This window comes from Stegostoma tigrinum, unplaced genomic scaffold (assembly GCF_030684315.1).
Source record: "Stegostoma tigrinum isolate sSteTig4 unplaced genomic scaffold, sSteTig4.hap1 scaffold_57, whole genome shotgun sequence".
NCBI lineage: Eukaryota > Metazoa > Chordata > Chondrichthyes > Orectolobiformes > Stegostomatidae > Stegostoma > Stegostoma tigrinum.
The window spans coordinates 1,313,816-1,339,978 of NW_026728505.1; the positions used below are offsets into that span (position 1 = coordinate 1,313,816).

Here is a 26,163-nt window from a genome sequence, read left to right on the forward strand (position 1 = left end):
ATTCATTCATGGGATGATCACATCACTGGATAAGAATGGCAGTTTCCTTCCCTAAAGGCCGTTGGTGAACAGATGGGTTTTTTCCAACAAAGACAATGGATTCACAGTCATCATCAAATTCTTATTTCCAGATGGATTCACACCTAGGTCCCCAGAACAGTATCTCAGCCTCTAGGGAAGTGACGGACAGAAGACTAAATAGAAAATATGTACTAGAAATCATACAATGTCTTGGTTTATGTTTCCATCATGAGATCCATCACTGCTATGGACACCAGGTAAAGAGCTGAAGAGACTGCAATGCCCCCAGGCAGAGTCACAGCGGTCACCAGGTTTCATAGCCGACTGGGAAAATGCAATCAGGGATTATAGGACATGACTCAGCCCAATCCTATGTTTGGATTTAAAACTTTCCTTTGATTTTTATCCACAAAATGAAAGATTACATTGTTTCCAATAAACAAATGTCTGTGGAGAGCAACAGAATCCGTCATTGTAAAGGTGTGCAGACCTGTCTAACAAATAAAGGGCCATCGAGATCATCACAGAATTCCTACAGTGTGGAAGATGGCCATTCAGTCAATATCAACCCTGCAAAGAGCATCCCACCCAGTCTCACACCCTACCCACCCTATGCCTGCATTTTGCACACAAGATACTATGGGCAATTTAGCATAGTCAATCTACATAATTTGCACAGTTTTGGACTGTGGGAGGAAACCAGAGCATCTGGAGGAAACTCACGCAGACAGTGTCTGGGTAAGACACTGTTTGTCAGGTCAGTGCGGACATGATGGGCTAAATGGTCTGCTCCCACACTGGAGGGATTCTATGATCTCCAGCAACAAGCCCAAAACACATGGTTTTTGAATCTACTATAACAATGTGTGGAGCTGGATGAACACAACAGGTCAAGCAGCATCTCAGGAGCACAAAAGCTGACGTTTCAGGCCTTGACCCTTCTCTAGGCCCGAAAAGTCAGCTTTTGTGCTCCTGAGATGCTGCTTGGCCTGCTGTGTTCATCCAGCTCCACACTTCGTTGTCTTGGATTCTCCAGCATCTGCAGTTCCCATTATCACTGATACTATTTTTGATTCTACTGTTAGCTATATTCAAACCAATCAACTTATTCAGAAATTTGCTGGCAGTTAACCAGTCCTGATGAACCAGCAAGTCCCTTTTCACATATCGTGCAGGTGGATAGTCTTTAGTCAGTGCGAATGTGTCGACGTGTTGTGACAACGTGACTATTTCCAAGCTCTACCTTACACAACTGTTAGTGTGACATTTTATTCACAATACCAGCACCTTTAATTGAGCAGGGGTCGGTAACATCTGTACAAACAGCCCAAAACCATGGTTCATTTGATAGTGAGAGTGACAGCAAAGTTCTTCAACTGTGGTTGTCTGTGAACTCGCTGGTGTGTTAACAGTTTGGATGACAATGAATCCCTTCCCACACTCAGAGCTCATGAAAGGTCTCTCCCCAGAGTGAACTCGCTGGTGTATCAGCGGGGAATTCGAATCAGCAAAGCCTTTCCCTCATGCAGAACAGGCCAATGGTCTCTCTCCAGTGTGACTCTGGTGGTCAGTTTCTAGCTGGGATGGATGAAGAAATTCCTTCCTGCAATCTGCACATTTCCACACTGTCTCCCAGTGTCACTGCACTGGTGTTCGGACATTTCAGATGAATCTTCACAGACTCTTCAACACACACACCATGTGCATTTCTCCCCAATGTGAGTGCTGCGTTTTCCTTCAATGTTCAAAACCCTGAGATAATTGGGTTGTGATAAACAAAGTGACCGTCAGACCTGGATGTGGACCTGTTAAAATTCTCCAACTGCAGACTATACTTTCAAACAGAAAGTTAAGTGTAGCGAGTAAGAAACCAGAAGGACACAGATTGTGAAACTGAGAAATTCTCTGGGCATGTGTGGAGCGATACTTGGGGAAAATGCTGGATCACCATTAGAACAAATTCATTCATAAATATCCTCCAGGTAAGGGATCCAGTCAGTGTTTGCATAAAACTACCAAAAGAGAGGTGGGGGAAGCCAGCGAGGAAGGACAGTCATTGTATAGATCTGTAACTCAACCTTTCGATCCCTCTGAAAGACTAAGAATAGTGCAGAAGTAAAATTGTGGGAATCTGAAATGAAAACAAAAAATGCTTCATCAGCATTGTACAGCACAAAACAATCCCTTTGGTCCCAGTTGTCCATGCTGACTAGATATCCCAAATTAATCTAATCCCATTTGCAAGCATTTGACCTATACTCTGCGACACCCTTCCTATTCACATACAACATTTAAAAGGTATCTGGATGGGTAACTGTACCAGCTTCCACCAGTTCCTCTGGCAGCTCATTCTACACAGGCACCACCCACTTTCCCTTTTTAAAAAAAACAAATTCGCTGGAAAAGCTCAGCAGGCCTGTAGCATCTGTTAAGGAGGAAAAAAAGTTAACATTTCAGGACCGGTGACCCTTCCTCAGAACCCGAAACTCTTCTCTCCTCCACAGATGCTGCCAAACCTGCTAGGCTTTTCCAGCAAATTTGTTTTTTTTTTAGATTTAAGGCATCTGCAGTTCTTTTGGTTCCCTTTTAAGACTTTCCCTCTCGGCTAAAGCCAATGTTATTAGTTCTAGTCTCCCCTAACCTGGGAAAACAATCTTGGCCATTCACCCTACGCCCACCATAATTTTAACAACCTCTATAAGGTCACCCCTCAGCCTTCAATGCTCCAGGGAAAATAGACCCAGCATATTCAACTTCTCCCTACAGCTCAAAATTCCACCTCTTGCAACATCCTTGTAAATCTTTTCTGCACCCTGCCAAGTTCAACAGCATCATTCCTATAGCAGGGAGACCAGAACTGAACACAGTATTCCAAAAGCAGCATAATCAATGTCTTGTTCAGCCTATAACATGACCTCCCAACTCCTACACTCAATGCACTGACCAATAAATGCAAGCAGAGCAAATATCATCTTCACTACCTTCTGTACCTGCAATCCACCTTCAAGGAACTGTGCACATGCACCCCAAGGAGTCCCTGTTGCATAACAGTCCCCAGGGCCTCATCATTAACTGTTTAAGTCCTGCGCTGATTTGCATTACCATAATGCAATTGCTCACATTTATCTGAACTAAAAACTTATTTCTATCACTCCTTGGCACATCAACCCATGTGATTATGTTCCCATTGTGCTTGGGAAGTAAACGCCTTTGCTGTCTACTACAACAACAATTTTAGTGTCATCTGCAAACTTACTAACCATTCCTCCAATATTCATTCCGCATGATTTGCATCAATGATTAAAAAAAAGCAGTGGACCCAGCACCGATCCTTGCAGCACACTGCTGTTCATAGTCATCTAGACTGAATCCACTCTCCCCCAGCTGACCATGATCTTGTCTCCTACCTTCAAGCCAATTTTGTTTCAAATAGCTAACTCTCCCTGGGTTCCATTTGATCTAATCTTGCTAACCAATCTGTCATGTGGAGCTTTGGTGAATGCCTTGCTGAAGTCCATAATAGACAATGTCCACTGCTTTGAGTTTTTTGAAGAAGTGACGAAGAAGGCAATCAAGTTAATGAGACAAGATTTCCTACTCACAAAGCCATGTTGACTATCCCTAATCAGTCTTTGCTTCTCTAAACACATGCAAATCCTGTCCCTCAGAATCCCCACCAGCAACTTACCCACCACTGACATCAGGCTCAACGGTCGATGGTCCCGTGGCTTTTCCTTAAAGAATGACACCACATTAGCCACCCGGCCTTCTGGCACTTCACTAGTGTCAGTGATACAAATACCTCAGCAAGGGGCCAGCAATTGCTTCCCCAGCTTCTCCCAGAGTTTGTGGGTAACACCTGATCAGGTGCCAGGAACCTATCCACCTTTATGCATTTTAAGACATCTAGCACCTAGATCTCTGTAATATAGACACTTCTCACGACTCACTATTTATGTTTCCAAGCTCTCTCACTTCCATATCCTTCTCTGCAGTAAATACTAATGCGAAATACTCATTCACTATCTCAGCCTGCAGTTCCACACAGACAGCCTCGTTGATCTTTAAAGGGGCCCTATTTTCTCCCTAGTTGCTTTTTTGTCCCAAATGAAGTTTCAGAATCTCTTGGGATTCCCCTTAACTTGATTTGCCAAAGATAGCTCATGTCTCCTTTTTGCCGTCCTGATTTCTCGAGTATAATCCTACTGCCCTTGTACTTCGAGGGATTGACCTAATTCCTGCTGTCAATACCCGACATGTGCTGCCGCCTTTTTCTTGACCACAGCCTCAATTTCTCCAGTCAGCCAGTATCCCCTACATTTACCAGCCTTGCCCTTCACATGAACAGGAACATATTGTGTCTGGGCTCTCCTTATTTTAGTTTTGAAGACCTCCCACTTTCCAAGCATTCCTTGACCTGCATATTACCTCTCTGGATCATCTTTTGCAAGTTCTTGCCCAACAATGTCAAAGTTGGCCTTACTCCAATTTAGAATTTTGAAATGTATATTAAATAAATAAGTTTTATTTTAAACTGATCACATCTGCCTGCATCTGGCATATACTCCTCTAAACCTCTCTTGTCTATGTCCTAATTCAAATGTCTTTTAAACAACGTGGCTGTACCTGTATCTGCCACTTCCTCTGAAAGTTTGTTCCACACATGGAAAACTCCATAAAAATAAAAGTTTCCCTCATGTCTTTTTAAATATGTCTTTCTCCTCTCACCTTACACACATGTCCGCTTGTCTTGAAATCAGCCAACCTTGTGAATAAACCCTTGCTATTTGCATAATCTGTGCCCTCATGATTTTATGAACCTCCAAGGCCACTCGTTAACCCATTATGCTGCAGTGAGAAAAGTGCCAGCTTTGGCCGTCTATTTGATAATCAAGCCCTCCATTCCTGGCAACATCCCAGCAAGTCTATTCTGAACTGTCTCCAGTTTAATAATAATGTCCTTCCTGTAACAGGGCGACCAGAGCTGCACACAATACCTCAAATGAAGCCAAAACAATGTCCTGTACAACCTCAACATAACATCCCAACTCTGAGACTCTAAGGTCTGAGCAATGAAAGGAAGTGAGCTAAACAACTTATTAATCACTCTGTCTACTTGTCTACATAAACTTCAAAGAATTATGCACTTGAATCTCAGCATTTCTCTGTTCCACAACACTACCCTGGGTGCAACCATCAATTGTGCAAGTCCTACCCGGTTCATTTTACCAAAATACAATGTCTCACATTTATTCAAATTGAACTTCATCCTCCACTCCTCAACCCATTGACATAATTGATCAAGATCTTGCTGTCATCTTCGATAACCTTCACTGACCACTATACCAACATTTCATACCACTAATTCTAGTATCATCTGCAAACTTACTAATCTTGTCCCTTAAATTCTCATCCAAATCATTAATATAAATGAGAAACAAAAGTGGACCCTGTGCCAAATGCTGTGGAACATGCTGGTCACAGAACTCCACTCTGAAAAATCCTCCAGCACCACCGTCTCTCCTCCAACTGAGCCAATTCCGCTTCCAATTAGCGAGCTCTTCCTGAATCACATGTGATCTAACTTTACGTATCAGTCTACCATGTGGAATCGTGTCAAAGGCTTCACTCTCACTCTGGAGGTGCTGCAAAACTGAAACAATTCCCCCACCATTTGCCCATCATTCCTTGAAAAGTTAAATCCAAACTCTTTTTTGAGAATAACTGCTAAATCTGCATCCAGCTGCCATTCAGACTGTTCCAGATCCTGGGAACTTGCTGAGTCAAACACTCTTCACATTTTCACTCTGCATTTTTTGCCAATTATCTGAATGTTGTACTCCACGGTTACCAAACATTGCTACAATGGAGAATTACCTGAGCTTTTGTTCACTCTCTCCAAACCAGAGACCCATCAATTTTAATTGACTTATGGGATGTGGCCTTTGCTGCACAGGCTAATATTGATTTCCACTTTTATTCAATTTGGAGAAAGTGGTACTTTCTATTACTGCTGCACTCCATCTGCTGTAAGTACACCACTGTGCTGTTATGATAATAATCCACCCTGGAGCCTCACTACCCTCCCTACTGCAGGAATCATACCTCAGACCTCACTACCCTCCAGATCATGCCCTCAAGCCTCACTACCTGCATTGTTGCAGGCATCATTCTCGAGTCTCAACACCCTTCACATCTGTGGAATCCCTCTCCAGCCTCATGACCTGCCTATCGTTGGAATCCCCCTCCAGCCTCAACTCACACCATCTATCTAGATTCCTCCAGTCTCACAGACCACCTTATCTGTCATCTCCTCCAGCCCACAAACTTCTTTAGCTCTATAATTGTCTTTACCGTCACAAACTCCCTCTGTCTGGTCTCCTCCAGCCTCACAATCTTCCCCATTTCTGTAATCTCCTCCAAGCTCACTTTTCTCTATTTTTGTAGTCTTCTCCAGTCTCAGAACCCTTCCTGTCTCTCATATCATCCAGCCTCACAGATCAGTGATACAAGAACGATATTTCTTTCCTCCAATACAATCCTTATTTTTATTCATCCACATGATGGCAGCACTTTCAATTTCCTGGGCTTCAGGCCCCAGAATTGAAGTCAACCGCTTTCCCTCTATACCTCACTTTACTCCCGAAAACACTGACCAATCATGAGTCATTTAGTCTAATATCTCATTTTCTGAAATAACTTGAAATATTGCTGGGCATCTTCCTATGTGAAGAGTCTCGGAGGTCTACAGCACAGAAAAAGGCTTTGTGGCCCATACAGCCTGGGCTGGTTAAAAACCACACCCTAACTATTCTAATCTAATTTTCCAGCACTTGGCCCATACACTTGTCTGTGTTGGCATCACAAGTGTGCATCTAAATATGCCTTAAACGCTATGAGGATCTCTGTGCCTACCACCCTCACAGAGAGTGAGGCTCAGTGCCATTGTCACAGCATGATGACATCACAGACAGGAACAGAGACGAGCTGAGTCTGTGCAAACCAAAGATCCCCCACACACCGTGAAGGACGGGAGGGTCCCTGATAGGGGGCAGAGGAGATTTAACAGAATGGTTTGTACGAAGAGGGTTTTTAGTTGCATGGATAGGGTTTTTTTTAAAGTTATAATTTCATGTGACTTAGGTATTGCTGGTACATATTGAGAATATCCATCGACAATAGATGGACTCTCATTCTCAACCTCTCCCCTTGCCTGGGGTGTGGTAATCTTCAGGTTAAACTAGCCCTATGGTCAGGTAGGATAATGGTGACTTTACCTTAGGCACAGTGATGCCACTTTGCCTCAGTGGTGTAGAGGGGAATGTTGAATGTGGTGGATGGGACACCACTCCGACACTGCTTCATCTGGAGGATGTTAACTTCCTTTAATATTGTTGGGGCTGTACTCATGCAGGGAAGTGGAAATGAAAAGTGGATGAGTGCCTCACACACAAGAAGCAAACTGTCATTGGGTAATCAGGTGCTTGGGGAAACGGAGATTGATCTCCTTGTAACAAAGGATTTTGAGGGGACCTTTGATAGGAGGTGTTTACAAAAGATAAACATTAGAATGGTAAAACGTACACAACTGGCCATAAAAAAGGACTACAGGACATATATTGAAAGTTGTAGGAAAGATCTATTGAGAGAATGGAGTAATAAGAGAGAAATTTTACATGGCAAATGGGAATGAGCAGGAACACAATACTCACACACAATGCGAATATCCAGGTCCTGATGAATTGAGTAATTCTGTCAGAGTTTGGTGTTACAATTATTGAGCTTCCTACCTGAAAGTCCACTTGTAATATCCTGTAACACAAATTCATAAAATCCATCACTGTCAGAGTAGAAATCCACAACATCCCCTCCTCCTGGCCGAGGGTAACTGTGCATTGTTCCTGCTGCACATTATTCCTTGTGGGAGTCAGCAGCTGATTTGAGGGATTTCTATTTGGGTTTCTCGGAATTTCCACATTGGGGCTTCATGTCACTGAACAGAACAACAGGTGTTTGACACAAGGCAAAGAATGGCCAAGATTTAGTGCGATGCAGGCAGCAGGATTTGCTTCCTTTTCTTTCCTTCTGTGCTGCTGCACTGCCACAATGAGACATCAGCTTTTCCGGCCCAATGCAACTTGATGAACAAGTTGTCTCGATTCTGAGAAATGGGCAGTAAGCTTCTCCCAGTCATTTGAAAAAACGCCCCTTAAAAAGGCAGCAATTACATATGTGTCATGTTGCCCAGTGCTCCCAACAAAAAGATGAGAAGAATGAGGGAGGATCTCATAAAAAGGGATAACAGTCAAGTTCCATGAGGGTTAGAGTTTATGGAGAGATATTGATAAATGGGCGACAAGTCGGCAAATGGAGTATAATTTGGGAAAATGAGAAGTTGCTATTTTTTGAGGAGATGACCGAAGAACAGTGTTATTTAAAAATGTAAAAACTGTGGAAAACTGCAACACAAAAGGGATTCAGGAATAATTGTGCAGGAAGCATGAAGCGAGCACACAGTTGCAACAGGTAATCGGGAAGGGTCATGGGATGTTATCCTTATGTCAAGGTGTTTGCAGTAGAAGAGTTTGGAATACATGTCTTAGGACAAATATACAACTTGCTGGCAAGACCACATCTGGAAGAATGTGAGCAGCTTTTTTGGTCCACTTATTCGAGCAAGTATATCACTTCACTGGAGGCATTTCAAAGAAGTTGAACTAAGATGATCATTGGTTTGGAGGGATTATGTTTTAAGCTAAGACTAAACAGGTCTGGAATATACTAACTAGATTTTTTTGAAGAATGAGAGATGTTCTAATTAAAAATAGAGGATTCTCAAGGGAGTTGACAGGATAAATGCTGAGGAAATATTTCTCATCGTGGGAGCAGATTCTTGATAAGGCAGAGAAGAGAGGGTTCTCTTTTGGAATTGTCAAGCTTAAGGCAACACAGACATGGGTAAGGGGTTTCAGTCGCGAATGAGCTGGAGTGAGGTGGAGAGAAGGAGCATTTGAGAGATTGAAATTTCTGGCATTTGTGATTGAAATGTACGGTAAGATGATCATCTTGAGACCAGATATGAGAGCATTATTGAGAAGGGTGCAGTTCAGCCTCAGACAGTTCCCAATGAGAGGGATGGATTCAGTACAATAGTAAGGAAAAATAATTTGTAATAATAACTGAAGGCAATGTGTTTTACTATCACAAAGTGTTATTGGAGGAAATTTCAGCTAATCAAGTAGTGGAAGCATGAAAAGCAGTTTTATAATTGAGTAACAGTGGAGCAAAGTGATGGAGACGAGTTAGATCTGAACATTGTAGAATACATGTGAAAGTTAACACAGTGCTTGTCGAAGATCTCACCTCCTGGAAGTATGTTGGTGAGAAACAGCATGGGCCAAGGATAGATCCTTGAGGGACATTTACTACATGGATTTCAGACAGGAAAGAGAGATGGAGTGGGATTTTCCAATGACGGTGAGGTCGAACATTGGTTTTAAACAGAATGGGTGAGAAGGACATAACCAGAAAAGAGAAACAGACAGAACAAGTAACAATATCTGTGAATTGGCATGGGGGAAGAGGCAGGGAGGAGGAGGAGGAGAAATAAGAGTTGGAATATTTGTAGTTTAGTGAGAATAGGGCAAAGGGTTAAGATGAGCTCTGATAAGGCTTGACATGAAACTGGACAAAGATGCAAGTTTAAGCCTAAAACGAGGAGCAACATGCTAGGCAATTTGGTTTGGTGGGCTTGTGGAAGAGAGGGAAGCAGCAGAGGCAGCTGATTGGATTGTCTCAATCTTAGTGACATAGAAACTGCATGTGTCTCCTTCACTTGCTGTTGGAGCGGAGGATGGAGGAGACAGGATGATGGACAGTGTTTTGCAAAGAAACAATGCCTGTGTTAGTGATATTTAAAAATGAGTGAACAAACCTGATGACTAACTTTTATCCAGAATGTTAAAGTGTACAACAGAAGTCCAGGTTCAAATCCTATCTCAGCAGATGGTGGAATTTGAATTCAATTAAAAAAACTGGAAGAATCAACTGGTTGCCATGGCAACAATTGCTGATGACAGAGTGAAAAAAAAATCTAATGTCCTTTGGGGAAAGAAATTTGCCAACCTCAGCAAGCCACTCAGTTGCAAATCACTGCAAAGTTTCAACAAAGGAATGAAGCTGGGTGGCCCATTTGGCATCTACCAGGGAACTAGGAAAGACAACTGCAGAATCAGCCCTATCGGCCCCCCAAACTCCTGCTTAATAATATCTGGGGGCTAGTGGCAAAATTTGGAGAGCCGCTTCAAAGACGAGTCAAGGAACAGTGTCAGACTCATGGAAACATACCTGGCAAACAATGACACACACCACTATCATTGTCCTTAGTGAAGCCCTGTCCCAGCAGACGTGACAGCACAGTGCTATTCTGACCAGATTATTTGACCTGGGAGTACTCAACTTTGACTCTGACGCCTGGAAGTCTCACGGCTCCTGCTGATTACCATGTACCATCCTCCCTTGGTTGATAAATCAGCAGTAGTATTATCGCTAGATTATTAATCCAGAGACCCAGGTAACATTCTGGGGACCTGGGTTCGCATCCTGCCATGGCAGATGGTGAAACATGAATTAAATAATGATCTGGAACTAAGATTCTCATGATGACCATGAAACCATTGCCAATTATCAGGAAAGACCCATCTGGTTCACTTATGCCCTTTCCGGAAATGTGCCATCCTTACCTGGTCTGGATGACATGTGACTCCAAACCCATAGTGATGTGCTTGACTCTTAACTGCCTTCCAGGTTATAAACGCTGGTCCAGCCAGCGATTTCCACATCCCAAGAGGGAATTTTAAGAAACAAAAAACTCCATCATGTTGAACAGCACTTAGAGAAAGCACTGCGAGTGTGAATAGCACTAAATGGACTCAATGTCCACATCAGGAGTAGTTTGCAGGAGGATTACCAATCAGGCTGGTCGGGTCCTGAAGGACAAAGCTGCTTGGCTGGGACTGCAGCAGGTGCTGACGCACCAAACGGGGAAAATATTGCTGATCTCATCATCACCAATTTCCCAGCTGCAGAGGCATCTGTCCATGACAGGATTGTTAACAGCAACCACCGCACAGTCCTGTGGAGACAAAGCCTCATCTTAAACTTGAGAATACCCCCCATTGCGTTGGGTGGCACTAACTTCGGCTAAAAGGGACAGACTTGGAACAGACACAGGAGCTCAAAACCAGATATCTATGAGGCTTTGAGAGAGACTGCAACAGTAGCAGACCTTCTCCAGCACAATCTGTAACCTCATGGCCCAGCATATCCTACAGACAGCCATTGCCATTGATCCAGGGGACCAACACTGGTTGAACGGAGAGTATTGGAGGGCACGCCAAGGGCAGCACCAGGCATACCTAAAAAATAAGGTGCCAACCTGGTAAAACCACCAAACAGGACTATCTGCATGCCAAATAGCATAAGCAGCAAGAGTTAGAGCTAAGCCACCCCATAACCAATAGATCAGATGCAAGCTCTGCAGTTCTGCCACACCCAGTCGTGAACGGTGATGGACAATTAAACAACTCACTGGAGGAAGAATGCCAAAAATCCCCATCTTTACCCGACACAGGACCCCAACCTATCCATGCAAAAGACAAGTCTGCAGCAATCTTCAGCCAGAAGTGCCAACTGGATGATCCATCTCAGCCTTCTCCAGAGGTCCCCAACAGAGATGTGAGTTTTCATCCAATTTGATTCATTTCACATGATATTAAAGAAATGAATGAACAGTGCAAAGGTTATGGGCCCTGGCAACACTCTGACAATAGTAGCGATGACTAGTGCTCTAGAGCTTGCTAGCATCCAAGCCAAACTATTTCAGTTCTGCTACAGCGCTGGCATCTACTAACAATTTGGGAAACTGCCCAGGTCTGTTCAGCACAGAAACACTGAAAATTGAACCCGACCAATTTCCCCTCAAGCAATCTACTCTCTATCATCAGTAAAGTGATGGAAGGCGTCGTCGACAGCGGTCGTAAGCAGCACTAACTCAGCAGTAACCTGCTCAGTGACACCCAGCATGGGCCATGGTGGGCACTCGGTTCCTGATCTTATTACAGACTTGATCCGCAAATTCACAAACAGCTGAATTCCTGAGGTGAGGGGAGGGTAAACAGCAGAGCTCTGCACAAAAACCACTTACTTCCACTTCAGTGACAATGACTGACAGTGACACCTTAGTTTCAGCTCATCTGCTGAACCTCTCATCTATTCCTGTGTTACCTCTAGACTTAACTATCCAAACTCACTGCCAGTCGGCCTCCCACATTCAACATCCCTGCAACCTCAAGAATACCTAAAATTCTGCTGCACACAAGTTCATTTGTACCAAGACCTGTTCACCATCACTGCTGTGCTCCCTGACCCACAAAGGCTCCTATTTATAAGCAACAATTTAAAATTCTCACCAGTGATTTAATTCCTGGCTGTGATGAGCCCTATCTCCCTGCACCAAACAACCTTCAAGACTTGGATAACTCATTTAGTTCCAGACTCCAACAATGCGTTTAATCATCCCTTCACTATTGGAGGCTGTTTCTAAAGTTGCCAGAAAACGTGATCTGGAATTCCCCTGATAAACCTCTTAGGTTTGCTTTCCTTGAGAGAGTCAGGAAAACCTGTAGATTTGGTAACTTTTTGGTCACCTGATCTAATATGGCCTTACGTCAAAAGTTTGTTGATAATATTTTTGTGAAATTATAAAACATGATAAAAATACAAATAGTTTGTTGATTTGGACATACACCATTAGCTCTTCAGTAGCTCTTCAGTATCGCTAGATGAATGATCTGTAACTTCTCAAATGGAGCATTGTGAGAGCACCTTTATCATACAAACTGCAGTAGCACACGAAAGTTAAACATCACCTTCTCCACAGGTAACAGGGCTTTGGCAACGATCGCTGGTATCTGTGGAAGGAGAAACACACAGTAAATGTTGCAGAAGTGCAAAATGAATGACAGATAAAAACGCTGTAGAATTTGGTGGTCTGAAATGGAAGAAAAATACACTCTTTCTGGGAAAATATTTCCTGACTGTGAAAGATACCATTCAAAAATTAATCTGGTCAGAGAGCAGCACATGGTCAGGGGGTGGGCAGCAGAGGAAAATTTATTTACAAAAAAGGTACAAGGAAATTACAGTAAAATACTACAGAGATCAAATCTATCCATCAGTAGAGACTGAAGAGATTAGACACCGACAAAGGTGATCAGGGAGCACAGAAGTGAGCAAGAGCAGTGTGAGCTGCTATGATCCAACAGTCTGGGAAAAAAAATCCATAAGAAACAAACATTTCTCTTGGATAAGAGATAATAGGAACTGCAGATGCTGGAGAGTCCAAGATAACAAGGTGTGGAGCTGGATGAACACAGCAGGCCAAGGAGCATCTTAGGAGCAGGAAAGCTGACGTTTTGGGCCTGGACACTTCATCAGAAACGGGGGAGGGGAAGAGGATTCTGAACGAAATAGGGAGAGGGGGGAGACAGATCAAAGATGGAGAGAAAAGATATTTGGAGAGGAGACAGACAAGTTAAAGAGGCGGGCATGGAGCAGGTAAAGATGAGGAGAGGTGGGGAGGTAGGGAGGTGATAGGTCAGTCCAGGGAGGACAGACAGGTCAAGGGGGTGGGATGAAGTTAGTAAGCAGGAAATAGGGGTGCAGCTTGAGGTGGGAGGAGGCGATAGGAGAGAGGAAGAACAGGTTAGGGAGGCAGGGACAAGCTGGGCTAGTTTTGGGATGCAGTTGGGGGAGGGGAGATTTTGAGGCTTCTGAAATCCACATGGACACCATTGGGCTGCAGGGTTCCCAGGCAGAATATGTGTTGCTGTTCCTGCAACCCTTGGGTGGCATCATTGTGGCACTGCAGGTGGCCCAGGATGGACATGTCATCTGAGGAATGGGATGGGGAGTTGAAATGGTTCGCGACTGGGAGGTGCAGTTGTTTCTTGCGAACTGAGCGTAGGTGTTCTGCAAAGCGGTCCCCAAGTCTCCGCTTGGTTTCCCCAATGTAGAGGAGGCCACAACGGGTACAGGGGATGCAGTATACCACATTGGCAGATGTGCAGGTGAACATCTGCTCGATGTAGAAAGTCTTCTTGGGGCCTGGGATGGGGGGGGGGGGGGGGGGGGGAAGAGAAGAGGGAGGAGGTGTGGAGGCAAGTGTAGCACTTCCTTTGGTTGCAGGGGAAGGTGCTGGGAGTAGTGGGGTTGGAGGGCAGCGTGCAGCGGACAAGGGAGTCACGGAGAGACTGGTCTCTCCGGAAGGCAAGCAAGGGTGGGGAGGGAAAAATGTCTTTGATGGTGAGGTCGGATTGCTGATGGCGGAAGTGTCAGAGGATGACGTGTTCGATCCGGAGATTGGTGGAGTGGTATGTGAGGATGAGGGGGATTCTTTTTCAGTTGTTATTGCAGGGACAGGGTGCGAGGGAGGAGTTGTAGAAAAATGCAGGAGACACGGTCAAGGGTGTTCTTGACCACTCCGGTGGGGAGGTGGGGAGTGGAGTTGCGGTCCTTGAAAAACAAGGGCATCATAGATGTACGGGAGTGGAATCCTGGGAGCAGATGCGGCAGAGGTGAAGCAATTGGGAATAGGAGATGGCATTTTTGCAGGACGGTGGGTGGGTGTGAGATGTTAATGTGATAACATCCCATTAATTTAAAGAAGTATAGAAATCAAAGTCTTTCATCTGCATTTGATTCCTATACAGAGACTTCGATTTATAGAAGTAAAGTCTTTTATCTACTCACATCGGTATGCAGACACTGCCCTGAAGCTTCCTGCCCAGCTAGGAATTCAGTGTAAAGCTTTTGTAACTCCTTATCTTCTCACACATCGGCATGCAGACACTGTCTTAAGTTTCCTGACTGAACTGAAATTAGAATCAATCTGTATCAAATAGGGTTAGGTGGGGAAATTTTGTAAAGGTGTGAAACCTCTAAAGCATGTAACTTCTGTCGCTGACTAAGGAGCCAGGGCACTGACTTTGTCCTAGCCAGACACACTGGCAACTTGAAATCACAATCTGTCCCGGACAACAACTCAAAATCACCTCCTGCCATGAGCAGCTACTTCACAAGCAATCGATACTATATCCTGGTCTTTTATGTTGTCGATGTAATAATTGCTTGGTATCCTGTTTTTGTCTGTTGTAGTAATTGTTTTATGTATCATGTCATTGGAGGTTGTGAAATCGTTTTCTGTATCATGTCTTTTGTAAAGTATAAAAAGCAGGGACTGTCCGGGGAGAACTCCTTGTGAGACTTTGCACTGTGTGCCGGGTTGAGTACAGTGATTCTTCACAGCTTGTACTTGCTTGGTAAGAAAATGATTGGTGTTTTTCTAAACAGGTCAGTGTCTTGTTATTGCAGCACGTCCGTGAGGGTCTCCGAAAACAAACTTGACAGGTGGGAGGAGGTGTATTCTAGGTAGCTGTGGGAGTCAGTGGGCTTGAAATATATATCGGTTTTGAGATTGTTCCCCAAGATGGAAATAGAGGACCAGGAAGGTGAGAGAGGTGGTTAGAGATGGTCCAGGTGAACTTAAGGTTGGGGTGGAAGGTGTTGGTGAAGTGGGCGAACTGTTCGAGCTCCTCATAGGAGCACGAGGCAGCGCCGATACAGTCATCCATGTACTGGAGGAAGAGGTACGGAAGAGGGATTGTTCCAACAAAGAGGCAGGCAAAGCTTGGGCCCACGCAGGTACCCATGGCCACCCCCTTTGTCTGTAGGCAGTGGGACGAGTTCACCGAAGCACATAATGGGGTCAGTGGAGGGGAACTGGTCAGACCTGCAGGACAGGAAATAGCGTAGGGCTTTGAGGCAATCTGTATGGGGTATGCAGGTGCTAATGTGGTATACTGCACCGCTGCACCCGTTCTGGCCTCCTCTATATCAGGGAAACCAAGCAGAGGCTTGGGGACCACTTTACAGAACACCTACACTCAGTTCGCAATAAACAATTGCTCATCCCCACCTCCCTAACCTGCTCTTCCTCTCACCTATCCCCTCCTCCCATCTCAAGCCACACCCCCATTTCCTACTTGCTAACCTCATCCCACCCCTTTGACTTGTTGGTCCTCCATAGACTGACCCATCCCCTCCCCACCTACACTCACCTTTACCTGCTCCATCCTCACCTCTTTAACTTGTCTGTCTCCTCTCCACTTGTCTCCCACTCTCTCCCTGTTTGTTTCAGCATCCCCTTCCCCTCCCCCATTTCTGAAGGGTGTGGGCCCGAATACGTCAGTTTTCCTGTTTCTCTGATGCTGCCTGTCCTGTTGTGTTCCTCCAGCTTCACCCCCGGCCCTTTTAAAGTTTCAAAGCTGTCGCGCATGCGCCCCGCGGATCACTGCCCCCAATAAAGATGGTGACGGTCACACGGGCCGATCGCCATCTGAGGCGTTGATTTGTTTTCTGCAAACGTGAGTCTGGGAGTTTCAAATGGGTGTGTTTTCCGACGTGCACTAACTGTTTGTAAAACTTCCCTCCAGCTTTCTACCGTTTTGCTTTCTTTACTGTGGCCTGCTCTTACCTCAATTGCACAAATCTTGGTCTCAGCGAAGGATCTAGGCCCGAAACGTCAGCTTTCCTGCTGTGTACATCCAGCTGCACACCGTGTTATCTCGGATTCTCCAGCATCTGCAGTTCCGGTTATCTCAGCGACTCTGCACCGCACTCGTGGATGATCACGTGGTTTTCACTGATCCCGCCCTCCCTTCATTCCGATTGGGCGACATCCGTCCGGTCATGCAGGGCACACCTGTGCTCCTATTGGTCGCGCACTGACATCAATCAGCCGGACTTCACTGTGAGCTGGAGCATGCGCAGTGCTTTGTGTTATTGTTGGAAGCAAATGAACGTCGTCGCAATGTTGCATTTTGAGACGAATGAGACTGAAAACTGGATCTGTCTTTTTACCTTCACAGATGCTGCCAGACCTGCTGAGCTTTTCCAGCAACTTTGTTTTTGTTCCTGATTGACAACATCCCAGTTCTTTTGTTATTTTTTAATAAGTCGCGATTGAAAAGGCTTCCGGCAGCTCAAAGCTAAAGGTACTCTTGATACCGCTCTGTCAGCCAATAGAGAAATAGCGATGAAATAAGGGTAATAAATACAGGTCTAGCAGTCCTCAGGTAAGATGTAAAGGGAATAATTATGAATATGAAGAACATCACGTGGTGAAGTGAGGTGAGTGTTGTTCATATGAACTGTGATTGGACAGAGAGGGAGGTTAATCAAAAAAGAACAAGCAGAAAAGAGACTCTCAAGAAAGGTCTGTGCAATGGAAAGCAACGAGAATCAGAAGATAAAAGCCCAACACAAGAAAAAGTTTGAAGACCGCGGCTGCAGAAACTCCAATAAGTTGTTTCACTGCTCTACTGCCTAGTTATTGACTTAAGCAGTATAATCCACATTCAACTGTAAGTAGCTGTCTGAGTTTGTCACTGTAGTTTACTTCATAACAGATAAACTCCACACTTTGTCTCAATAAAGCTGACAGTTGGTTCACCAATTAGTTCTGCTGCCAAGTCTGTTCTTGTTTGAAAAGGGGTATAGATCACATTTAAATAGACAATGAAAAATGTCAATCCAGGCTGGGAGCAAAATTCTACTCCCTCGCCACTGACTCCATCCCTGCCCCGGGTAACTGGCAGGTAACACACTGGTCACAGTCAGGGTGCAATATTTCACCCCAAGATGAGCTTCTAACCACATTACTCACCCCCACACTCATTATCACAAAGACCACATACAATTTCAACCTCAACAGCATCTCAGGTCATCTGCTGCTGAAACTCTCATCCATTCCTTTGCTACCTCTCGACTTAACTCCCCAAACACACTCCTGGCCGGCTTCTTAATACTACTTCCCTGAAATCTTGAACTGATCCAAAAATCTGCTGCCCATGTGTTTATTCTCACCGATTTTAACATCTTCAAGTTTTGCCATTCTGTGCTCACTAACATAAACATTTTCTCAGTGGCAAAGCACCAAGGTTTTGAAATTCATATCCTTATTTTGAAATTTTGGCATCACACCACTTTCGTTTGATAGTCCCTCCAGCTGCAAACCCCTCTGAGATATATCTGAAGAAGGGTCACTGGACACAAAACAGTAATGCTGCTCTCTCTCTCTCCACAAGCACTGCCAGATAAGCTGAGTTTTACATCAATTTCTGCTTGTGTTACAACTTTCAAGCATCTACTGTCCTTTTGCTTTTTCCTTCAAGACATTTGTTCTCCCTGACTTCCAACCTCCTGTGGATTTCTGGTTTTAACTCCCACCTTTTTCATGTTTTCAGTTCCTAAGGCCATAAGCTCTTGAATTTACTCCCTAAACATCCGTGGTTTTCAAAGTCCCCTTGTTTGTTCAGGATATTCCTTGAAACCTACTTCTTTGGCCAGTTTTGGGTCACTTGTCCTAATAAGTACCTGGTATCAAATATTGTTTTGTGACAACCTTGTGTAATATGTCAGATCATTGGATTGAATCAAAAATGTGAAAACATTTAAATTGTTCTTTTGGAAAACATCACTAATCCTTTACGATCATTTGGGAACTCGTTACCTAATATCATTGCAAGTGCGACTTCACCACATGACCTGCACTGGTTCAGAAAGGTCAAACATCAAGTTCTCCAGATGTAACTGAGGATTGGCAATAGTTACTGATACCTTTGGAGAGTGATCCAACGTTCATGTATCTGGATATGGTGAATGAATAGACAATAGGTGCTGGAGTAGGCCGTTCGACCCTTCGAGCCAGCACCACCATTCATTACGATCATGGCTGATCATCCACAATCAGTATCCTGTTCCTGCCTTATCCTCATAACCCTTGATTCCACTATCTTTAAGTGCTCTATCTATCTCTTTCTTGAAAGTATCCAGAGAGTTGGCCTCCACTGCCTTCTGGGGCAGTGCATTCCATATATCCATCGCTCTCTGGGTGAAGAAGTTTTTCCTCAACTCTGCTCTAAATGGCCTACCCCTTATTTTTAAACTGTGTCTTCTGTTCTGGACTCACCCATCAGCGGAAACATGCTTCCTGCCTCCAGAGTGTCCAATCCCTTAATAATCTTATACGCCTCAATCAGATCCCCTCTCATCCTTGTAAACTCAAGTGTATACAAGCCCAGTCGCTCCAATCTTTCAACATATGATAGTCCCGGACGCCATTCCAGGAATTGACCTCGTGAACCTACGCTGCACTCCCTGAATAGCCAGAATGTCCTTCCTCAAATTTGGAGACCAAAGCAGCACACAATACTCCAGGTGCGGTCTCACCAGGGCCCTGTACAGCTGCAGAAGGTCCTCTTTGCTCCTGTACTCAATTCCTCTTGTTATGAGGCCAGCATGCTATTAGCTTTCTTCACTGCTTGCTGTACATGCATGCTTGCTTTCATTGACTGATGTACAAGAACACCTAGATCTCGTTGTACTTCCCTTTTACCGAACTTGACTGCATTGAGATAGTAATCTGCCTTCCTGTTCTTGCCACCAAAGTGTATAACCACACATTTATCCACATTAAACTGCATCTGCCACGTATCCGTCCACTCACCTAGCTTGTCCAACTCACCCTGTATTCTCATAACATCCTCCTCACATTTCACACTGCCACCCAATTTTGTGTCATCAGCAAATTTGCTAATATTACTTCTAATGCCTTCGTCTATATCATTAATATATATCGTAAACAGCTGCGGTCCCAGCACTGAACCTTGTGGTACCCCACTGGCCACTGCCTGCCATTCTGAAAGGGACCCGTTTATCACTACATTTTGCTTCCTGTCAGCCAGCCAATTTTCAATCCAACTCAGTATTTTGCCCCCAGTACCATGTGCCCGAATTTTATTCACCAATCTCCTATGTGGGACTTTATCAAAGGCTTTCTGAAAGTCCAGGTACACTACATCCACTGGTTCTCCCTTATCCATCTTCATATGGACATGTTGCAGAACCTGTTGGGTAGGAGAAGTTCAGAAACAGAACTGCGATGGCTTCCTTCTGACTCGAGAGGGTCTAACTTTACTTTTTAATTGAAAAATCTTCAGGTTCATTTATAGTTCTTCACGGAGTATGAATTGTTGAACTTATTCAGCTGCATGTGTCCAATAAATTTCTTCAGATGTGAGGTCAAAGAAATTCAAAACTATTCCTCATCCTCCCACAGACTTTCTCTCACTGTTAAGGTGCCTACTCATGGACTTAGGGGATCCAGGTACATGATTATTTGAAGTTTACATCTCATTTAGACAGTGGTTAAACAGTCTTTTGGCACGGCAGCCTTCATTGCTCAATTGTTTCAGTTTAGGAGTTGGGAAGTCATATTGAGGTTGCACAGGATGTTGATGAGACCTCTTCTGGAATACAATGTGCGGTTTCTGTCACACAATTACAGGAGGCATATCATGAAGCTGGTGAGCGTTAAGAAGAGGTTTACCAGGATGTTGCCTGGTATGGAAGCTTTGATTTATAAAGAAAGGTTGGATAGACTTTGACTTTTCTTGCTGGTGCTTAGGAGGTTGAGAGGCGGCCTGTTAGAAGTTCATAAAATAATGAGACATGTAGATAGTATGAATTGTGGTCGTCATTTCCCAAGGATGGGAGATTTCAAGACTAGGGAATGTCTTTAAGTTGGGAGGAGATAATTTAATAAAAAAAATATGCAAGGCAGAACTTTGCAGTGACTGTGAACAAAGCAATGGCAAGTTCCAGCAGAGAAACGGGTGGCAAAGAAACAGGTGACAGTGAACCAGGCATGTGAGGGCTAATGTGTTTCGTTTGCCAGTGACATTCACCGCTTCACAAAGTGGAGAACGTTGAAGTGCAGCAGCGACGGTGATTATTTTGCAGGATATTCACCTTGCAAATGGTTTTTCCGCCAGTATCCCTGATTACATCGCAATCGACAGGATGAAAGCTGCAGCAAGACGTGTGGAGCCAGTGGTGTAATTGAGACGGCATCTGATTTTGAATTGGAAGTTTGGAATATTGTATCCTCTCTCACTCGAGTGAAGTTGACAGCTTTTCTACCCTTGCAAATTGACAGACACTCCCGAAGAGGAATGTCTGGCCAACGCTGTTTTTGTCAGGTTCCCAGCAGCTTAAGTGAATGGATTGCTGGGTTTTGGAAATTGAAAATTGAAATTAAAAGGTAAATGAGTAACTTGAGTGTGGGGCTACTTCAGCTCATTGTATATTTCATATCCCAGCTCATGGCAACAGTACCCATTGTCAGGAGAAACTGCATGTGTTCCACACAAAGCTGCCTTTTGCTGGGAAACCTTGTGTACAGCAGGAGAAGCGGGTAGAACACTGTGTGTATAAGACTGACACTGAGCCACACATTAAACGGTAAAGATAACAAGTAAAGTTGTAAACTTGCTCACCCAGCTGGCTTGTTTTCGTTCAGACTTTTCGTCACCACGCAAGGTAACGTCATGAGTGAGACTTCCGAAGAAGCGATGTTGTTCTCCTCCACTTGAAATTTATACTGCCCGGTCTGTTCCGGCAACTTCTGTCATTTCGCATTCTGTTCTGTATGGGTTGCATATGGGGTCCAATTCTATATGTTTGCCGACTGCATTATGGATTGAGAACCATGCCTCTAGGAATTCCCATGTGTGGCTATGTTTGGATTGCACTACTACGGTTATGTTGTCCCAGTTAAACTGATGGCCTTCATTATCCGGGTGTACTGATATTAGGGAAAGTTTGTCATGTCATTTTGCTGCCGGCTGATGTTCATGTACACTGACGGCTAGTTTCCTTCCTGTCTGTCTGATATAATGTTTGTGGCAATCGTTGCACAGTATTTTGTAAACACTGTCAGTTCTGCATGTCGTGGGTATGGTGTCTTTAATCCTTGAGAATGTTTGTCGTAGCATGGCTTTGGGCTTGTGTGCTACCGTAATTCCTAGTGGTCATAGGAGTTGTCAGTTCTGATATGTTCTTGATGTGTGGCAGTGTGTCCAGTGTGTTAGGGCATAATGTGTCCTCTTCGTGTTGCTGTTTAGTCAGTACCTGTGGATGAAATTGCAGGGATAGCCATTCAAAGCGAAGATTTTGTATTGGTGTTCTTCCTCTTTCTGCATAGTTCTGGGTCATTGCAATGAGTGGTGACCCATTTAAATAGTGTCCCGACACAGCTTAGTTTGTGCACCACTGACCTGAGTTAGTTGCCAAATTAAAAATATCCGAGCCCCTCGAGGCACTGACCCGAGTTGTTGTGTGCAAAAGACAACACACAAAGGAGGATCCTTGTGTGATTGATCCAATGTGATCTGTATGCCAGGGTAACAGTGAAGACTGGTCTTCAGCACCCACATTGAACCTGACTCCACTTGGCCTCCAGCCAACTCTCACAAACTATCATTGCCCTTCACTTTTCCTGAACTCCCCTCTATTCTTGTTTTAAACTGATTGCACGCCAGGCAGTTTCAGCTGGCATTGCTGATGTGGAACTGTAACATGGAGTGAATCGATTTTGACTGATCAATGACATAATTCTGCTTCTCAAGATCAGTCAGTATTTCAGATTTATTACTTTAAATGATAACCATGAACAGGCTACGACAGTGAAGGCACTGAATCGTAATCACTGGACCAGCAGGAAAGATCAGTTTATGGCACTCAGGACACTGTCTGATTCGGCCTTGCATTCTCCCAACCTTCTGCACATGATGCCCCTCTGCTCTGTTTCGGTTTTGTTACGTCTTGATATGTAATAGTCTCCAGTTATCTATTCTTTTGCTATTTCCAATACATGAGACCCTCTTTCCATGCCTTGTGCCTGGCTGCACAGCTCAGTGGTCAGAGCACTGGTCTCAGAAACAAGTGGTTGTGAGTTCGAGCCTGCTTCAAAGGTCAAAAAGAGCCCTTTAAAAATTATCTGAAATTATAACAGTATCATTTCCTCCACAGACCAGAAATATGTGTGAATTTCCACATTGCTGTTTGTCCTTCCACTTGAGGAGGAGCATTTGGAATGGCAGGAAGCAGCTGACATCAGTGATGTTTGGCTGGAAGTACAAGGTGAAGCAGGAAAACTGCAGGTGAGCAATGGGGGAGGAGCACAAACCCAGGGCATCCATCAAATACTTCCATTTGTTGCTGTAAACAGGTTCTAGTTTTGGAGTCTGGAATGGGACAATAGAGCCAAGTGAGTGACGTTCTGCTTTCTGGGGGTTGCTCTCTCCGAAAGCCTCTGGCACTCTCAGTGGAAGGTGTCCTTGTTAGTTTCCTTCTGTGGGTGAAAATGAGGGTCACTTCCCCGAGGGGGCATGGACACAGTCTTCCCACCTCAAACTTCAGTTTTGCTTGTTGGTTCCTCAAAGTGTTGACCCAGAAACCCGCACTGCACACACTTCATTGGGGAGACAGTGGCCTGAGATTGTTATCACTGGACACTTAATCCAGAGACCCAGATAGTACTTTGGGGACTTGTGTTTGAATCCAGTTGCAGCAGACGGCGGAATTTGAATTCAATACAAACCTGGAACTAAGCGTCTAATGATGAGCATGAATCTGTTGTCCTTTAAGGGAAGTAAACTGCCAGCCTTGCTTACATGTAACTCCTGACCCACAGCAATGTGGTTGACTCTTAACTGCTCTCTGGACATTTAGGAATTGGTAATAAATGTTACCCTAGCCAGTGATGCCCTCATCCCATGAATGAATTTAATAAGTATGTCAGGAATTCCTCCTGTATGCAATGATAACTGATTTGCTTTGCCCAATCTTTATGCAGACTGAAGTCACCTGACTCTTGAAGTCAGTGACCTTTCATCACAGTTAGAGCTCTCCCTTTCTGCTGGTGTCTTCAATTTCCTGTTTAGTGCCTTCTGCTAAAATTACCACTTGAGTTGACTGGGGTGGATATACATCGACCACTGTCAATTTCTGTCCCTTGATGTTTCTAAACTGTACCCAGACTCCATTTCACCAGAACTAATATCCATTGTCATTACCATATTAATTTTATTCCGTAACCAGTAATGCTGACCTACCTCCTCCTTCTTGTCAGTCCTTCCAAGAAACTGAATACCCCTGGAGCCCAGCTTCAGACATCGTAGATATTTTGGTTTCTGATTTACCAAAATATCCTGGATTCTGGAAAAGTCTGAGTTCAGTAGAAATTAGCAGTTGTAACACTGCTATGTAAGAAAGAAAGAGGAGCAAAAATAAGGGATAAAGCCAGTTAACATGATTTCAATCAGTTGGGAAAGTGCTTAATAATGTCTCTTCATTAAGTATGTTTCAGCAATGCTTTTAAAACAAAAATCGTATCATCTGATTAAATCAACGTGGTCAATCCAGAAGAAGACATTCCATGATGGAGACAGGGCAGTTGCAGGTAAGTTCAAGGTCACCCTGGGGCCAGGCATGTTTGACAATTTCATTCCTTTTTCAGAGTCAAACAAGTGAGGTCGCAAAGAGGAAACCAACAGCTGCATAACACCTGGATCCCCAAGAGGCATTTTGTAGGGTGTCACACTGGTGGCTAATAGATAAGATAAGGGCTCTGGAACTGAAGGTAATGTATGAGCATGAATAGAGAGTTGGTGAACATGCAGGACATAACACTAAGTGTTGTTGTGACTGTGATGAGAGGAGTGCAAAGGATTCGAAGGTGAATATAAAGGTTAAATTAACCTCCAGGATGTTTTTAATGGACTTTCAGGACAGATGAGACCATCCATCCTCTTGACAGCTGACCAGCCAGTCTGGACACCAAATAAATTAATAGACGTATTGGTCACATGTGGGCAGGCCTCCTGGTGCCTTCACCCCCATGGGCAATATCCCAGGAAGGCTGTTCAGGGAAGATGGTGAAGATGGGAAACTGCATCCATGTTATGATGCCCACGTTTACAAACAAGCCCTCCCCACATGACAACCGCGTACACGGAGATGAAGTGGAAAACAGCAGGTAACTGCTGGAACAGGTTTTGTGTTCTTTCTCAGGAAGGTTTTCTTTCAAAAAAGAATAAGCCCAGTGACGTCACAATGGTTTGCCTGTGATGTCATAAACACAAACAAGAATAAACAATAACTGCTGTGTGTCCTCACTTCATGTTGAGACAACGTGAGGTGAACATTGCAGACTTGTAGCTCTGCAGTTTCAAGTGCGCATCGCTTATTTCTTTTCTCTCCCTCATCAGTGTAATTAGAACTAACACTAATTGAAGCGGAGGGAAAGGAGCAATACCTTTGTGGTATCACTCTTGGTTGTGAGAAGAGTTTTGAGGTAATTTGAATTCAATATATACTGGACACTATTTGTAAAGAAATTGGATTTTAGTACGAATTTCAAAGACGGGAAAACTGGAAAAATGATGTGAATTTGGGGTAACCCGATTGAATTAATGCGTGTATGTTGTGGGTCGCAATGGTTCCAGTACTTGCCAAAACCAAAATTATATTGGCCACATTTTTGTGTCCGCTCTTTGATGGAGGAAAATGTTTCTTCTGGTCTTTGCTGAAGGTGATATTAGCAGGAAAAATGTTCATCTCGGATGACCGCAAGATCCCATTATCACAACAATTCGCAAAAAAAACAAGAATGGAATTCTCCCGTATAAATCATCTACTATTTATCCCTCAGTGAATGTTATTTCAATGGAAAAGCTAATCATTACCAATTGTTATTCATGAAAACGTGCTTTCTGCACATTAACCAGTGCCTTTCCTACATTACAGCAGCCAAAAAATAGTATTTAGATGAAAAAGGCCCTTTGGGAAATCATTCCAGATGTTCAAGGTGTTGGATTAGAGCAAAGCTTTGTTGAGTTTCATTTTGAACTGAAGTATCTGAAGGGTGATGTCCTGGCTGCTCAGTTGACAAGTTAAAATGTTAAATTGTTGAAGGAAGACCAAGTAGACAGTGAAGGCGCAAATGAATATTTGACATATGTAATGAGGCTGAAGTCAGCATATTTTTTGGTCTAGTATTTAAGTGTGATCGTACTCTTTCTCTTTTCATGTTGAATTTGGTTTTTACTTTTATGGTGTTTTCATTTGTCTTTTAGGTTTGACGATACTTCACCTTTCTCATTCCTCAGACTCCAACCC

The 26,163-nt window shown here is 43.9% G+C and overlaps 2 long non-coding RNA genes across 3 annotated transcripts; one reads left to right on the forward strand and one right to left on the reverse strand.

Annotated features, from left to right (window-relative positions):
- Positions 1 to 396: 396 nt before the first annotated feature.
- On the reverse strand, positions 397 to 16,807 carry LOC132208902 (uncharacterized). Its single transcript, XR_009445007.1, has 4 exons — positions 16,616 to 16,807; positions 12,828 to 12,992; positions 7,734 to 7,833; positions 397 to 2,152 (listed from the first exon to the last, which is right to left on the reverse strand). It is a non-coding gene; the product is annotated as an uncharacterized LOC132208902 (long non-coding RNA).
- On the forward strand, positions 16,430 to 26,163 carry LOC132208903 (uncharacterized). 2 transcript variants are annotated; one of them, XR_009445009.1, is made up of 4 exons: positions 16,430 to 17,504; positions 23,014 to 23,144; positions 24,343 to 24,445; positions 26,121 to 26,163. It is a non-coding gene; the product is annotated as an uncharacterized LOC132208903 (long non-coding RNA). The 2 variants fall into 2 exon arrangements; XR_009445008.1 differs by lacking the exon at positions 26,121 to 26,163 and having other exon boundaries at positions 24,343 to 24,697.